The sequence below is a fragment of the Notolepis coatsorum genome (genome assembly GCF_963971535.1).
Source record: "Notolepis coatsorum genome assembly, chromosome: 17".
In the NCBI taxonomy this organism is placed as follows: domain Eukaryota; kingdom Metazoa; phylum Chordata; class Actinopteri; order Aulopiformes; family Paralepididae; genus Notolepis; species Notolepis coatsorum.
In genome coordinates, this window is record NC_140181.1 from 89,789,535 (window position 1) to 89,802,987 (window position 13,453).

At 44.6% G+C, this 13,453-nt stretch overlaps 1 pseudogene across 1 annotated transcript in view; it reads left to right on the forward strand.

The window, feature by feature from the left end:
* The window catches only part of LOC311244134 (E3 ubiquitin-protein ligase MARCHF5-like), a 73,600-nt pseudogene that overhangs the window by 58,487 nt on the left and 1,660 nt on the right, over positions 1-13,453 (forward strand). The gene's annotated exons all lie outside the window — the stretch shown is intronic.

Consider the following 13,453-nt stretch of genomic DNA (forward strand, 5'->3'; position numbering starts at 1 on the left):
GACATACACACACACAGGGGGGAGAGAGACATACACACACAGGGAGAGAGAGAGAGAGAGAGAGAGAGAGAGAGTGTAGTAGAATCCTAACAATAATCTAAGGTTATTGTACAGTACAAGGAGGTCGTTAACTGAAAGGAGGAAAAAGGATCATAAGTGATAGAATTTGGTCCCCTCATCTGACTTCCCAATATAGCCAGCAAGGAATAAATGTGCAGTCCAGACAATAGAGTTCGAATTCAACTCATGGATTTATTTTTCTCGGCGGCCAGGAGTGAATAAAAAGGTTGCTTTTCACATACAAGGATTATCAGAATACATTAATCATGTCTGTTTTGTACACAGGATCAACAAGGTCATTGTTGTTAACGTCATTGTTAACATAAATGTAATTAGAGAAAATACTGTAAGCATTACACATGAGTAAATCTGGTTTACAGATCAGGGATCTGTACATTACTCTAATCTAAACAACAATTGGTGTTTCCCCATGATTTACTCACGTATAATCAGCAGTCTGGATGGGAGCGGTGGAGCCGCAGACCTGGGGTGGGGTCTGGGCTCCTGAATAACACTATGTTTTGCTCTTAAGTACTATCATTTCCCACCAATAATAATACATGTTACTAATACATTTTGTCCAATCCGATTGGTTCTTCTGGAAGTGCGGTCCGTCCTTCCCCCTGGTTTCCTCTGGGGGGGCTGGTTGCCCCCACCTCCTCGATTTCCTGTGTGGGTCTTCCTTTAAACATAGGGGGCCGCCAATGGCCCCCGTCGGTGTGGTTCCTGTGTGAGTCTTCTTTCAGTAAACAGAGGGGGCCGCCTGATGGCCCCCGTCGGTGTGGTTTTTCAGTGAACACAGAGGAGGGCGCTTTTGACCCCCCCCCCCACCTTTCTTTGCTGCTCAGGTCTTTCATGTTTGGACAGAGAGGGAGGGGGCCTGCCTGTGGCCCCCGTCGGTGTCTCCTCTGAATGCATCAACATTGTGATAACTATACCAGGATTCTATAACAAGAGTGTAATAACACTATTACTTTCATACTCGGGTGACATTCTAAATGGTATTCTTCTTTGTAAGTTACCTTCTACATTGATATGGTTAATGTAATAAGTTATGTAATAATAAGATTTTCCTATATAAAGTATGCTGACTTGATAGTTCCTTGAATGTGTCTGCTAGTTATCTGCTAGACCGGCTGTTCCTCTGCTATTTAAAGTGAGCCACTGTTTCCTGTGGGGTGTGACTTCCCCTGCGGCCTTTTATGACCGGCAACTGTTGTTCTCTAATCCAGTCTTACCCCTGAGCGGGGGTTTGTTTGGAATGCACTTTTGGCTAAGCCCTGTTTTTACATTATGGATTCATTTCTTTTATTCACACATATTAGTTATGGAATTCAAGGTCAATATTACCACATTCCCCACTTTGGCAATTCACATTGTCATATACAGTATATTGACTTGATTTTCTATACATACTAACCATACAACATAATAACAAAATCATAATTCTTTTTTCAAATTTCATTTTTTCTTTTTTCTCAATAATTTTTTTCATTATTCTTTGGTACATATCATCAATGAGTTTTTTCTCCTCAAGGCTCATTAGCCAGAGGCCCACCTTTTAAACAACAACTTTTGGGTTTGTTGAAAACATTAAAATTTCTTTTAAGCTACAAATTATACATTAAAATATAATAAATCACAAATTTAAATCCCAATTTCCTTAATCTGTATGAAAGTCTGTTTCCACACTCTTTTAGATGATCTGGTTGAGAGAAACATACATTAGTATTCATTTTACATACATTTTTTTCTTCTTCTCCTGTTAATTCCTTTCTTACCTAAAACAGCACAATCACATCTGCATAATCCTTCAATTGGTCTTCTCATCTATCCACCCCCCTTATGACCATATCATGGTCATAAAACCATACCACCTCGTCGTCACAGCACCAGTCGGGCAGGGAAGGCGGAGAATCACTCAAGGAGAAAAAAATTCACCACCTCACTTTGGCCATAAACTATGTATAATAATCTACCTATGTGTATGTTCCTATGCTCTTACCCTGCGTTGTGTTAATCTATTCGCCCTCCGCCTGCGCCTTCCACCAAATCACATGTGCGCAAACAGAGTCCATCAGTTGCTACTGTTCAGTTACCCCCTGTTCCCCACACCAAATTTCACACTCCACAGAGGCCCTTGCCCACCTATCCTGCACAGTTCCAGACCGGCCTTGCCTCCCCCTTCCCCCCATGCATGCTAGCCAGCCTCAGCCGTAGCACTGTTTGTAGGCCTGTGATCCCGTCACATTTTGACCTATTACTGTCCTTCCTCGGATCTACAGACGGCTCTCCCAGTCTGGATGCTTCCCAAACCTGTGTCTGTTTTGGCCTCTGTTCTCGGGGCTATGATGAAGGAGGGGCTAGTGTCCACAAGCGACCTCTTTCCACAATCTAACAATTTCCCACAGGAAATAACTGAACAGGTTCACTCCACTGTGTCGTAATCTAATGAAATGTATTCATACTCAACATTTATGACTCCTCTACATGTGTCGTTCCGCTACCCCCCCTCGACTGAATCTGTGAGGGAAAAAAACACAAAGAAAATCCTTTTACACACTATGTCAAATACTCTTAAGAGAAGCCAATGTTAATCATATGCAAATGTGATGGAGCCACTTAGCTTTTGTCGTCATATCCTGTCCTGATGCTCTTACTCCTGCTACCAGCTCTCTCCTCTCTCACGCAGACCATGAAAAGCAGATTAGAAAAAACAAAAGACAAATAATTAACAAAACATCTCAATTAATCACATCCTTCAACCACACGTTCTGCACCTCCACATGTGAAATTACCATTCATACCTAAAACAGTAAATCAATAAAAACAACAAGCACCAAACATTAAAATTAAAGGTTATTTTTGCAAGGAAAGGAAAACCCAAAATAAACCAAACACATTCTCCTACCACCTACGCGGCAGACCACTTGTGAATGCCCCATGCATACCAAGAAAATATTAAAGAAATAAAACCAACAAGCTTCAAACTTCACTTGCACGCAACCTTTTAACTCATCCCCATCCGTCCAGAAAATTACAGATTAAACAATAGAAAAGAAACCTAAAAATCTAGACTTAAACGCTCATCCACACACATTCAAAAGAAATAAACTTGAATGAAAGCAGTGTATCAAAACCACCACCGATCTTTCTCCTTAAAAAAACAAAACACACTCTTTCATTCAATATCTCACAGCCTCAAGCACCCACTGAAATCAAAAGATACTCAGACATGCACTCACACGCCACTCAATTCATCCTCACATTACCAGGTAACCACTCAAAGACAAAGCCATTCACGCTTGTCCCACTCATGCATCAAAACACTCTTATTTAACACACATAACTCATTAATCATTCATCCAGTTTTGTTAGCTGTTCCTCCCTTCCTGTCCTCAGCTCTCTCTGTACTCAACCTCAGGCTAACACAATCTACACCAACCTCTACACTCCTACCCACTGCCAGAAAGAGTCTAGGAACTCTCTCTCAGCGATAGAACCTCAAAGCATTCCTAGTACCTTGAGAGTCTACCGCTATTCCCTCTAATCAAAAAGCTAGTCATTCAAAAGTCATAATCCAATTGAATGATCACCTTATTGATTTTCTCACTCACTCACCCACCTGTGTTCTGTATTAGCGCTCCTCCTGTCACACCTCTCTGTCATTTCCTATCACCCTCACGCTGCCTTTGATCCTGCATTGACCCCTCAAAACCACGTCCTGTGCCCCTGTTGTAAAAATAGCTGCATCTGTTATCACACTCTGACCCTCGCTCCCTATCTCCACCAGCTGTGACCTCTCTCCTGTTGCATCTAATCTGACCAGGCCTGCTCCTCCTGCTGTCATAAAACAGCCACTGTAAGCAACAGCTGTCCCGCTTGACCCCGCCTGGGCATACAACGTTATCAACTTCCTGCTGTAAAGATCTTTTCTAGGTCCCTCTCGTGAGTGTAACAGCGATCATAAACAACAGGTTCTAGCAACCCCTGTGGCTTTCCGTGACCTGTCTCAAAAGGATTTCTACCCCCCTGGGCAATATAACCTTCTCAACTTTTGTCTCCTTCGTGATCTATGCATACAGTCTCCCCTGAGCATAAAGGCTTTTGACACAAAGACCCTATCTCCTCACTTCATGAATATAGGCCCCCTGTAAATCATTAAAAAGTTAATAAAAACATCTCGTCATCCCCCCAGAGGCAAGCCGCCTCCTAGGTTTGAATAAAACACACATTCCTACTGCCTCCAGGGGAAGGCTAAACCCCCTTCCCCCAGAGGTTAAGTAGCACCTATTTGCAATTACACCTAGCCACAGACAGTGTCCTAAGTACAGATAAAAACAATCATTCCAACTACTGTAAACACAATCATATCAAAATCAAAACAGCCTATATAAACCAATGGCATTAAAGAAAAACAATCTCTTCAACTACTGTAAACACAATCATAACCATTAAATCGCCATTGCATCAATACAATTGTTTTCTAACACAGACAGCAAGCCTCCATCAATAAATTATAATCCCCTACAATTCTGAGGCTTGCATCAAGCATTAAATGTCCTATCCATATTAACAGTGTATTAAAGATTTAACTCATCTAAAACAAGCATAAACACAATCTCAAAATCGCTTTGACCCTTTTAACCTCCTTCCAGTTATTAAGAGTACCCTCCTCCCGTTCGGATGCACTGCTTGCCCTACTCAGATGCACCTCTCACCGCCAGGATTAGGTAGACCGTTGCGACGGTACAACCAGCCTTAGCTGCCTTGCCCGCCGCTGGCCCCCTCTCCCCCAACAGATCAGGTCTCCACTTCCAGGCTAAGGTCTCCCCAGGAACGGAAGAAGGCCCCTTTCTTAACCTTCAGGTGCAGTTTAAGGCTGGGTCCCTTTCCAATCATAGGAGAGACAATCCAGATTCCTCTGAATTGACACCCCTCATCCCTCTGCTTCCCAGCATTTTCTTTTCAAAAACACTGATCACAGAAGCACAACTCGCCTACTAACCCTGTATCGGCTAGTAAGGTTACTGTGGCCTGACTGTACATTGAGCCAGGTGCATTTATGCCAATGTTGTCCAGTCACCTCACAGTCCCACTTCCTGCGTTTCTGTGACTATAAACAGGGACATAACGCTCTCCCAACCGGCTAGCGACCCAGTCGATAGCGACCTCATAGTCCGTCATCAAGTCAGGACCCCAAGCGGCTGACTGTCCGTAGTACCTATCAGCCACTCAGTTTAGAAACCGACGGTCTTGTCCCCACCCCGCTTGCTCTGGGCATGGAAATATTGACCGTTTTCGCCAGCCTAGCCTGTTCACGGCAGGAGCTGTGCCCCCTCCGGTGCACCGCCCTGCTCCTAGGTGTGGACTGTCGTCCACGTACCACCCAGTGCCCACACCAACTTACGTGCGACGTTTCCTGGGCCGACTAGACGGTACCACAGTGGTATGTTAATTCATACCTTGTTACGCACGGAGGCCTTCAGTAACTCCCCAGCACTATAGTTTGTGTTTAACGTGCGCCCAGACTCTTGCGAGCCCACTGCCGCCTGTTGGAGGCTAGAGGTTCGGGGTGCCTAATCCCCTCCCTAACCTCTATTCCAAACAGATTTTAAAATCACATCTTCACACAACACTAATCATGCATAATACAAAGCATAAGAAATAAAACATTACTAGTGGTCAGTTCCAATCATGCTAAGACTCAAAAACTGTAAACAGGATTTTCTGGGAACGTTAACTCTGTATATAGGTGACATGTGATATGTATTGTAGATGTATTAATTAAATATAATGCAAGCAATATGTCCTTTTCAACTCAGCCTGTAGCTTCTCCCAACCCCACTAGGTCAAGACTATACCCCTGTGTAACATATTATTGCCCAGTTTTACAGGTCCAATGTGTATATATATGTTCCCATTATTAATGATACACTCACCCAGAGTAGCTAAGTTTGTGAACCTTAACTAGATCCAAGCAATGTATCCATTAACTCATTTGGCCTTAACAGACTCACTACCCTGTCTGCAGCCTATACCCTTGTTATTGAATTCCTCCCCCCTGACTATCTCCCATAATCTAATCATCATACATTACACATCCCTTAACCTTGTTACACAAACATACAACATCAATATACAAATACAAACATTTTAACACAATGCCAAATACTTCCTCACCCGTTATTCATCCTCAGAGCGAACGAAAAATGAAAAGCAGCGATCCGCGTTGTAACGCGCATGCGCAGTAGCGCAAACGCACAGTCACCAATGTATACCGCGACAACGTACAACTATTATCACAAAACACTCCGTTTCCTTCTAATACAATGCCACAACAACCACCGCGTCCTCCAACACTTCCTAACCATCATATTCAAAACTCGAATCACATCATATGTCGCCCGCAAACTCACAAAACAACCGCACGCAAGATAACAACCTAGCCAGCCTGATGCTATGTTCAATGCGCTCCCGGGAGCCGCGAGTTATGCGACGTTCGAGATCCGTACATTTCATTCAGTCCGCTCGTCACCAATCTAACTCTAAACAACTCACACATGCTTAAATAACAAACTACTTTAAAAGAAAAGAATTTAAAACATTCTCATATACCAACGCCGTTTACACAGTCCTACACGAATCATAAACCAATTCTCCTACCCTTTCTTCGCCCGGCTCCACACACAGTCAGGAGAATCACCGCGGCTCTTCCACAGAGCTAAGCCAGTTAGCCCCAAAATCCAATATGATTCGCTTCAGACTCGTATACCGCTTGATTGATAAGCGCTTCTGTGCCCGTTTTACTCTATACTCTGTCTCATTATACTCCACTATAGTCTGTAACTCTGTCCCATTGTACTCTATCTGTGGTATCAGGGTTTCAGCTTCCCTGTACTCTGTTTATCAGGGTTTCAGCTTCCCTGTACTCTGTTCATCAGGGTTTCAGCTTCCCTGTACTCTGTTCTCTCCGTGGAACCAGGAACATCCTGTACTACAATCACGGTATTCTCTGTGGTATTAGGGCTCATATTCGCTAGATTCTGTTCTCACCGTGGAACCAGGAACATCCTGTACTACAATCACGGTTCTCTCATCTCATATTCCCTGCACTCTGTTCTCACCGTGGAACCAGGAACATCCTGTGCTACAATCACGGTTCTCTCATCACACTCTTTACCTTACCCTATAATCTTCTCTTTAAGATCTGACTACTCTGCATTGTCCATCACTGTCCATAGTCACCTCACAGTCCCACTTCCTGCCTTTCTGCAACTATCCTCCACGTTCTACCGCTCCACGCCTTCGCCTTCAAGTAAATTACCTATCCCTAACCTATCCCCCTAAGCTATTACTTTCAACAAAAATAAAAAAGTACTATCCCCCTGTCCGCAAGGGCCTGGCACCAAATACGCTGCCCGTACTTATTGCCATAAACCTCAAGCAAACAGGCCGGGAACGGCCTCCTGTGTCTAAATGATCATACAAACATCAAAAGCTCATGATTGTATATTCACTGCACAACAAGCGCGATCCCTTTACCTTTGGACAGTCTAACCTAAACACAGCTCCCCCATCCCTGTACGCAAAGGCTATATTCACCCCGGGCCCCAACTAGTGGCTTACACAACCAGCCTCCATCTTTCCCTTTGTCCTCCATCCAGACAGCAAAACCCTGCACTGCAACCCCTTAATGAAACGCGTCAACCCCCGGCTCTTTTCCTGGATGTCCCCAACATGCAAGCAGGGCCATGGCTCTGAGCAGCCAGCCACACAAACCTCACTGCACATCTTCAGGGGGGGCACAACAGGGCGGGTGAGACAGGCACCATTTCTGTAGTAGAATCCTAACAATAATCTAAGGTTATTGTACAGTACAAGGAGGTCGTTAACTGGAAGGAGGAAAAAGGATCATAAGTGATAGAATTTGGTCTCCTCATCTGACTCCCAATATAGCCAGCAAGGAATAAATGTGCAGTCCAGACAATAGAGTTCGAATTCAACTCATGGATTTATTTGTCTCGGCGGGCCAGGAGTGAATAAAAAGGTTGCTTTTCACATACAAGGATTATCAGAATACATTAATCATGTCTGTTTTGTACACAGGATCAACAAGGTTTGCATCTCAAAACCCCAACATGTAGGTACATACAACAGTCATTGTTAACATAAATGAAATTAGAGAATTTTACTGTAAGCATTACACATGAGTAAATCTGGTTTACAGATCAGGGATCTGTACATTACTCTAATCTAAACAACAATTGGTGTTTCCCATGATTTACTCACGTATAATCAGCAGTCTAGATGGGAGCGGTGGAGCCGCAGACCTGGGGTGGGGTCTGGGCTCCTGAATAACACTAAAATGTTTTGCTCTTAAGTACTATCATTTCCCACCAATAATAATACATGTTACTAATACATTTTGTCCAATCCGATTGGTTCTTCTGGAAGGGCGGTCCGCCCTTCCCCCTGGTTTCCTCTGGGGGGGCTGGTTGCCCCCACCTCCTCGATTTCCTGTGTGGGTCTTCCTTTAAACATAGGGGGCCGCCAATGGCCCCCGTCGGTGTGGTTCCTGTGTGAGTCTTCTTTCAGTAAACAGAGGGGGCCGCCTGATGGCCCCCGTCGGTGTGGTTTTTCAGTGAACACAGAGGAGGGCGCTTTTGACCCCCCCCCCTTTCTTTGCTGCTCAGGTCTTTCTTGTTTGGACAGAGAGGGAGGGGGTCTGCCTGTGGCCCCCGTCGGTGTCTCGTCTGAATGCATCAACATTGTGATAACTATACCAGGATTCTATAACAAGAGTGTAATAACACTATTACTTTCATACTCGGGTGACATTCTAAATGGTATTCTTCTTTGTAAGTTACCTTCTACACTGATATGGTTAATGTAATAAGTTATGTAATAATAAGATTTTCCTATATAAAGTATGCTGACTTGATAGTTCCTTGAATGTGTCTGCTAGTTATCTGCTAGACCGGCTGTTCCTCTGCTATTTAAAGTGAGCCACTGTTTCCTGTGGGGTGTGACTTCCCCTGCGGCCTTTTATGACCGGCAACTGTTGTTCTCTAATCCAGTCTTACCCCTGAGCGGGGGTTTGTTTGGAATGCACTTTTGGCTAAGCCCTGTTTTTACATTATGGATTCATTTTTTTTATTCACACATATTAGTTATGGAATTCAAGGTCAATATTACCACAAGAGAGCGAGAGAGAGAGAGAGAGAGAGAGAGAGAGAGAGAGAGAGAGAGAGAGAGAGAGAGAGAGATAGAGAGAGAGAGAGAGAGATAGAGAGAGAGAGAGAGAGAGAGAGAGAGAGAGAGAGAGAGAGAGAGAGAGAGAGAGAGGGTTTGGATATTCTTTATTAAAACATCGACTAAAAACAGTCAGTAGAGACACAAAAATCTCATGGCATCTTCATAAAACCAACACACACACCCACACATGCCCGCTCACCTGCGTACACACACACACACACACACAGGCACGTGCACACATAGAGGCCAAGGGGTGCCTGAGCACCTGCCTTTTTGAGCCTCATCAAAAAAGTGCCCTTTTTGAAAAAAAAATTCTAATTTTTTTTTTTTTTTTTTTTTTTACAGTTACGCATATAGACTGCCCTTCCAACTGAAAAATTTCAGGATAGAATCAAAATATTAGGTAAAGAGAGAGAGATGCCCCATATTCCATTGCAGTTTGCACGGCCTCCTCAGCATGCCTCTCCGCGGACCTATATATTTTATGCATAGCGTGGGTGGTGATGATGATGATGATGATAGAAACCGCTGTTGAATGCTGGTATTATACTCATTATGGGACACGAAGAAGTCAAGTCCGATGGGATTTGGGAATCTCAAATAGAAATCGGGATTGGAATAAAAAATGCATTTATATTAAACAATACAGAATATACAGCACTTCTTGGGGTCTGTAGGGTAAGCACTTATTCCCTCCCCCCTGAACATTTATGGAGATGTATGGTCCTTTTAAGTCAGTGATAAAAGTGTCTTTCAAGGATAAGTGAGCTCCTGCACTGATTATTATAGTTCAATATTCAATATTTGATCACCAAAACCCCCCAAAAAACATAAAAAGGGGGCCCCCCACCCGAAAAGGGCCCTTAAAAATCGCTCTTGCGCGCTACGCGCACTCGGTTAATATATACACACAAGTGTAGTGCCCTTTTCAGCCTTTGAGCACCTGCCCCTCTAAAGTCGTGTGCACGTCCCTGCACACACACACACACACACACACACACACACACACACACACACACACACACACACACACACACACACACACACACACACACACACACACACACACACACACACACACACATAGCACCTAAATGTCCAGGGGTACAGCATTCCCAACACCAACAACAAAAGCTTTAAGACAGAATTGTCTGAGAAGGCACCTCACAAAAAAAACAGAGGGATGGTCCACGGTTAAAATGCACAATGGCAGACTGCTGCCCTCTTCCTTCTCACAAAGAAAAACACATAATACATTGTGAGAAAGTCCACACAACACAGTACAAAATGCAGCGTCACAATACGCTGAGCAGCAGAGAGACCCCCCTCAGAGACAGCACTAGCCTCATGCACCCACTTTTCAAGCCTGCATACACAAGACAACAAACCCCTCACCTGAGGTTTGTTGTGAAGAGTCTCTCCCATCAGCGGCTTCCTTAACAGCCATAAAGGGCTGCTTACCGACCGAATTTTATTCACAACAGAACTGACCACCTCCCTGCTTCCAGCTATCCCCGGAGCAGGTGTAGTAACTGAACATGTGGCCAAACCAGCGTCTTCACTCTGGGCAACTACCAGCCTACCACGAGTCCTGGGTAACCGTGTTGCCTCAGAGGCAAGTGTACCCCGCTGAATTGTCACTCGTCACAACTACAGGTTGTGGAGCACGGGTGATTGTACACACTGGCAATACTTCAAGGAGCAACGGAGCCAACACATCAGGGTACAAAACAGTGGGGTGATCCAAAACTTCAACACATGGCATAACTCTGCCACCAGCGATGTCATTACCTAACAAAAAGGTGACACCTCTCACTGGTAATGATAGGCGCACGCCCACCTCGAACAGTCCCTTTGCCAACCCGCAGGTTAAATGTATCTGATGGAGGGACACCGACACAAAGCCCATCTCGATCCCCTGCACCAACACACTAGAGCCAGTCGATGACTCATCACAAAATGGTAACATGTCTGACACAATGAATGACTGTGCTGCCCCAGTATCCCGCAGTATGCGTACTGGACGCTGGTCCAACTCACTGCCACTGAGCGAAACCAACCCGTCCGACATAAACGGTTCGTAACTGGGTCCTGGTATGTCACACACTGTCTGGATTAAACCAACCGCTTTAGGCCGTCCATCCGTCTGAAACTGCTCCTTGCGTCTCAAAACAACACAGTCACTTATAATGTGGCCCACCTCGTGCCGCTTGAGTGCAGCCAGCCAACGTGCCAACAACACTGTTTTTTTCACTGGTAGTTTGTGGAAATGAACCAACTTTCCTCTCTCTTTCACACTGTAAAATTTGTTTGAACAGCCAGGAGCAATACAAAAAGAACCACGCGCTGTCCCGTTGTATGGTAGGCAACATTTTATTTACTGACTGACCCGACAATCCATGTTTAATAGGCAGCTAACCAGCAGTGTATACACCAAACCAACACTGTGACGTCAGCAACAAAATGGCGGCGCACATGTTCATAAATGTTACATAGATGGACATAACAAATAGTTTTTTCTTAGAAACGCCTTATTTTTATAACGTGATTTTTTCTGTGGTTTATCTAAATACTAATTTGATGCTATGACTATGTTTATATCGCTATGCTTCATCTCCCCTTTAATAGAGGTTACCACAACATCATTTTATAATAATTCACAAAGTTTTCTTTTAAGTGTTTTGGTTAATCAGTGTTTACCAATCGTATATTATCGTTTTTTTTTGTTCCAAGTGTTATTTTTTATTACATCACTAACAAATTAATAAAAGAAAAAATACTAATTTTATCAGATTAATCACTTTATTCAAATTGAGGCTTTAGTTTTGTGGGATGGGAATCTGGCCGTAGGGTGTGGTAGTGAGGGGCAGGTGGAGGTGGCTAGGAAGATGAGGAGCATTGGGGGGGTGGGTATAAGTAAGGTGGTGAGAGTAGGGGAGAAGAGGGAGGGGGGATGTAAGGGGGTGATAGCTGGGGTACCGGTCGAGGTTACAGTAGAGCAGCTGGTGGAAAAGCTAAAGGAGGACGGGCGTAATGGCATAGTTAAGAGTGCAGAAAGGATGAAGAGGGGAGCAGAGAGGGCAGTGACGGAGATGGTAGTGATTACGTTTGAGGGTGGGGTTGTTCCTAGGGAGGTGTTTGTAGGGCGTAGGATGTATAGGGTTAGGGAATTTGTTCAGAATCCTCTTAGGTGCTATAGGTGCCAGGAGTTTGGCCATATAGCTACCACGTGTAGGAAGGGGCTGAGGTGCGCTAGGTGTGGCGGGGAACATGACTATGGGAAGTGTGGAGAGGGAGTGAAGCCGATGTGCTATAGTTGTGGTGGGGAGCATAGTGTAGCGTTTAGGGGGTGTGAGGTGATGAAGAAGGAGGTCGCGGATCGGAGAGTGAGAAGGGAGGGTAAGTTGTCGTATGCTGAGGCGGTTAGCAGGGTAGGACAGGGCAGCCAAGAAAGGGTGCAGGGGGTTGAAGGAGGGCATTTGGCAGAGAGGGTAGATCAGGAGGAAAGAGAGAGGGGAAGGGAGGAGAAATTAGGTATTGTGGCCTTCGTGGCAGGGGTAGTTACTGGTATGGCAGAGGCTAAGGGTAAAACAGCGATGGTGAAGATGATTGTTAGGATAGCGGTTCAACATCTGGGAATGGAAGGTCTGGACTGGGAGGAGGTGGTTAGGGAATTGGCTGAGGGGGCTGAGAGGGACAAAGCAGCCCAGAATAAGATCGCAGGGGGCAAGGAGGGTCCCGCGGAGGGGGGCTCAGACAGGAAGTAGCAGCATTAGCTGCACTCCAATGGACAATGTAGTTGATGACGGGGTCCAGTAGAAGAAGAAGAAGACGAAGACGAAGAAGAAGAAGAAGAAGAAGAAGAAGAAGAAGAAGAAGAAGAAGAAGAAGAAGAAGAAGAAGAAGAAGAAGAAGAAGAAGAAGAAGAAGAAGAAGAAGAAGAAGAAGAAGAAGAGCCCATAAAAAGAATTGCGGAGGGCAGTAATACGCCACGATGCGTCTACACTGCCGGAAATTCAAATAAGAAGAAGAAGAAGAGGCAGTGCTGACATCTCTGCATGCTTCAGAGTTGTACCAGAGGATATAGCGTTACTGTGGTTATTAGTATTGGACAGGCAAGAGGAGCAGAGAAGAA